This window comes from Lolium perenne, chromosome 7 (assembly GCF_019359855.2).
Source record: "Lolium perenne isolate Kyuss_39 chromosome 7, Kyuss_2.0, whole genome shotgun sequence".
NCBI classification, from domain to species: Eukaryota; Viridiplantae; Streptophyta; class Magnoliopsida; order Poales; family Poaceae; genus Lolium; species Lolium perenne.
In genome coordinates, this window is record NC_067250.2 from 318,359,828 (window position 1) to 318,364,842 (window position 5,015).

Genomic DNA, 5,015 nt, shown 5'->3' on the forward strand with positions numbered 1-5,015 from the left:
TCAATAGAAGAGTAAATTGAATCTTCACTATAGTAGGAGAGACAGACACCCGCAAAGCCACTTATGCAATACAAGTTGCATGTCGAGCGTGGAGCATATCTCATGAACGCGGTCATGTAAAGTTAGCCCGAGCCGCTTCATCCCACTATGCCACAAAGATGCAAAGTACTCAACTAAAGATAACAAAAGCATCAACGCCCACAAACCATTGTGTTCTACTCGTGCAACCATCTATGCATAGACACGGCTCTGATACCACTGTAGGGATTCGTTGCATAGAAAACAAAAAATTTCCTACCGCGAACACGCAATCCAAGCCAAGATGCAATCTAGAAGACGGTAGCAACGAGGGGGTATCGAGTCTCACCCTTGAAGAGATTCCAAATCCTACAAGATGAGGCTCTTGTTGCTGCGGTAGACGTTCACTTGCCGCTTGCAAAAGCGCGTAGAAGATCTTGATCACGATCGCTTCCGGCGCCACGAACGGGCAGCACCTCCGTACTCGGTCACACGTTCGGTTGTTGATGAAGACGACGTCCACCTCCCCGTTCCAGCGGGCAGCGGAAGTAGTAGCTCCTCTTGAATCCGACAGCACGACGGCGTGGTGTCGGTGGTGGTGGAGAAATCCGGCGGAGCTTCGCTAAGCGTGCAGGATGTGGTGGAGGAGAGAGGCCGCTAGGGTTTGGGGAGGGGGGGCGCCGGCCACTAAGGGGTGCGGCCACCTTGGTGGTTCTTGGGTGGCCGGCCCCCTCCCCTTGGCCCCTCTATATATAGGTGGAACCCAAGTGTTGGTCTCCAAGTCTTCGAATAAGACCCGAACCAAAAACCTTCCATATGGTGGGGAAACCTACCCAAGTTAGGACTCCCACTAGAGGTGGGGTTTCCACCTCCCATATGGGGGTGGCCGCCCCCTAAGGGGGAGTCCACTTGGGACTCCTCCCCCACTAGGGTTGGCCGGCCATGGAGGTGGAGTCCCATGTGGACTCCACCTTCCTTGGTGGTTTCTTCCGGACTTTTCTAGAACCTTCTAGAACCTTCCATAGAACCTTCCGCGACATTTTAATTCACATAAAATGACATCCTATATATGAATCTTATTCTCCGGACCATTCCGGAACTCCTCATGATGTCCGGGATCTCATCCGGGACTCCGAACAAATATTCGAACTCCATTCCATATTCAAGTTCTACCATTTCAACATCCAACTTTAAGTGTGTCACCCTACGGTTCGTGAACTATGCGGACATGGTTGAGTACTCACTCCGACCAATAACCAATAGCGGGATCTGGAGATCCATAATGGCTCCCACATATTCAACAATGACTTTAGTGATCGAATGAACCATTCACATATAATACCAATTCCCTTTGTCTCGCGATATTTTACTTGTCCGAGGTTTGATCTTCGGTATCACTCTATACCTTGTTCAACCTCGTCTCCTGACAAGTACTCTTTACTCGTACCGTGGTATGTGGTCTCTTATGAACTCATTCATATGCTTGCAAGACATTAGACGACATTCCACCGAGAGGGCCCAGAGTATATCTATCCGTCATCGGGATGGACAAATCCCACTGTTGATCCATATGCCTCAACTCATACTTTCCGGATACTTAATCCCACCTTTATAGCCACCCATTACGCAGTGGTGTTTGGTGTAATCAAAGTACCTTTCCGGTATAAGTGATTTAGATGATCTCATGGTCATAAGGACTAGGTAACTATGTATCGAAAGCTTATAGCAAATAACTTAATGACGAGATCTTATGCTACGCTTAATTGGGTGTGTCCATTACATCATTCATATAATGATATAACCTTGTTATTAATAACATCCAATGTTTATGATTATGAAACTAATCATCCATTAATTAGCAAGCTAGTTTAAGAGGCATACTAGGGACTTCATTGTTGTCTACATATCACACATGTACTAATGTTTCGGTTAATACAATTATAGCATGATATATAAACATTTATCATAAACATAAAGATATAAATAATAACCATTTTATTATTGCCTCTAGGGCATATCTCCTTCACTCTGGTGCCTCTCCGGTGTTCTGGAAGCTTCGTGGAAATATAAGGTCGTGGGCCTTGATTTCGTCCAATTCCGAGAATATTTCCTTACTAGGATTTCTGAAACCAAAAACAATAAAAACAGAACCGGCACTTCGGCATCTCGTCAATAGGTTAGTTCCGGAAAACGCATCAAAACGATATAAAGTGTGAACAAAACATGTAGGTATTGTCATAAAACTAGCATGGAACATAAGAAATTATAGATACGTTTGAGACGTATCAAGCATCCCCAAGCTTAGTTCCTACTCGCCCTCGAGTAGGTAAACGATAACAAGGATAATTTCTTAAGTGACATGCTACCAACATGATCTTGGTCAATACTATTGTAAAGCATATGAGATGAATGAAGTAATTCAAAGCAATGATAAAGATGATGATTAAACAACTGAATCATATAGCAAAGACTTTTCATGAATAGTACTTTCAAGACAAGCATCAATAAGACTTGCATAAGAGTTAACTCATAAAGCAATAGATTCAAAGTAGAAGGTATTGAAGCAACACAAAGGATGATTAAGTTTCAGCAATTGCTTTCAACTTGTAACATGTATATCTCATGGATAGTTGTCAACATAAAGCAATATAACAAGTGCAATAGGTAAACATGTAAGAATCAATGCACACAGTTGACACAAGTGTTTGCTTCTAAGATAGAAGGAATAGGTAAACTGACTCAACATAAAGTAAAAGAAAGGCCCTTCGCAGAGGGAAGCAGGGGTTAAATCATGTGCTAGAGCTTTTTAAGTTTTGAAATCATATAGAGAGCATAAAAGTAAAGTTTTAAGAGGTGTTTGTTGTTGTCAACGAATGGTAGCGGGTACTCTAACTACCTTATCAACCAGACTTTCAAGAGCGGCTCCCATGAAGGACGTTATCTCTACCAGCAAGGTAGATCATCCCTCTTCTAATTTGTTTACACATGTACTTTAGTTTAGTTTTTTTATTTATTTATGGATGACACTCCTTCCGACCTTTTGCTTTCACAAGCCATGGCTAACCGAATCCTCGGGTGCCTTCCAACAATCACATACCATGAAGGAGTGTCTATTTGCAAAATTAAGTTGCTTACTGATGAATCAGAGCAAAACATGTGAAGAGAATTATTAATGAAAGTTAATTAATTGGGGCTGGGAACCCCATTGCCAGCTCTTTTTGCAAAATTATTGGATAAGCGGATATGCCACTAGTCCATTGGTGAAAGTCTGTCCGAAGTAAATGACAAGATCGAAAGATAAAGCACCACATACTTCCTCATGAGCTATAAAACATTGACACAAATAAGAGATAATAGCTTTTGAATTGTTTAAAGGTAGCACATGAAGTATTTGCTTGGAATGGCAGGAAATACCACATAGTAGGTAGATATGGTGGACACAAATGGCATAGGTTTTGGCTCAAGGTTTTGGATGCACGAGAAGCATTCCCTCTCAGTACAAGGCTTTGGCTAGCAAGGTTGTTTGAAGCAAACTCAAGTATAAAACGGTGCAACAAGACTCACATATGAACATATTGTAAGCATTATAAGACTTTACATCGTCTTCCTTGTTGTTCAAACACCTTAACCAGAAAATATCTAGACTCTAGAGAACAATCATGCAAACCAAATTTTAACAAGCTCTATGTAGTTCTTCATTAATGGGTACAAAGTACATGATGCAAGAGCTTAAACATGATCTATATGAGCACAACAATTGCCAAGTATCAAATTATTCAAGACATTATACCAATTACCACATGAAGCATTTCCTGTTTCCAACCAAATAGCAATTAACGAAGCGGTTTTCAACTCCGCCATGAACATTAAAGATAGAACTAAGAACACTAGTGTTCATATGAACAAGCGGAGCGTGTCTCTCTCCCACATAAGCATGAATTTATTCAGAGAATGAAAATAACAAAGCGAAAATAAAAGCACACAGACGCTCCAAGTAAAGCACATAAGATGTGATCGAATAAAAATATAGTTTCACTAGAGGTGACCTGATAAGTTGTCAATGAAGAAGGGGATGCCTTGGGCATCCCCAAGCTTAGATGCTTGAGTCTTCTTGAAATATGCAGGGATGAACCACGGGGGCATCCCCAAGCTTAGACTTTTCACTCTTCTTGATCATAGTATATCATCCTCCTCTCTTGACCCTTGAAAACTTCCTCCACACCAAACTCAAAACAAACTCATTAGAGGGTTAGTGCATAATCAAAAATTCACATGTTCAGAGGTGACACAATCATTCTTAACACTTCTGGACATTTCCCAAAGCTACTGGAAGTCAATGGAACAAAGAAATCCATCAAACATAGCAAAACAGGCAATGCGAAATAAAAGGCAGAATCTGTCAAAACAGAACAGTCCGTAAAGACAAATTTTTTAGAGGCACTGGACTTGCTCAGATGAAAATGCTCAAATTGAATGAAAGTTGCGTACATATCTGAGGATCACGCACGTAAATTGGCAGATTTTTCTGAGTTACCTACAGAGAACCCTGCCCAAATTCGTGACAGACAGAAATCTGTTTCTGCGCAGTAATCCAAATCTAGTATCAACATTACTATCAAAGACTTTACTTGGCACAACAATGCAATAAATAAGATAAGGAGAAGTTGCTACAGTAGTAACAACTTCCAAGACACAACAAAACAGTAGCAAAATAAAGACATGGGTTATCTCCCAAGAAGTTCTTTCTTTATAGCCATTAAGATGGGCTCAGCAATTTTAATGATGCTCGCGCAAGAAATAAGAGTTGAAGCAAAAGAGAGCATCAAGAAGCAAATTCAAAACACATTTAAGCCTAACCCACTTCCTATGAAAAGGAATCTTGTACACAAATAAATTCATGAAGAACAAAGTGACAAGCATAGGAAGATAAAACAATAGTAACTTCAAAATTCTCAACACAAAGAGGAGAAACTTAATATTATTAAGATGCATATATC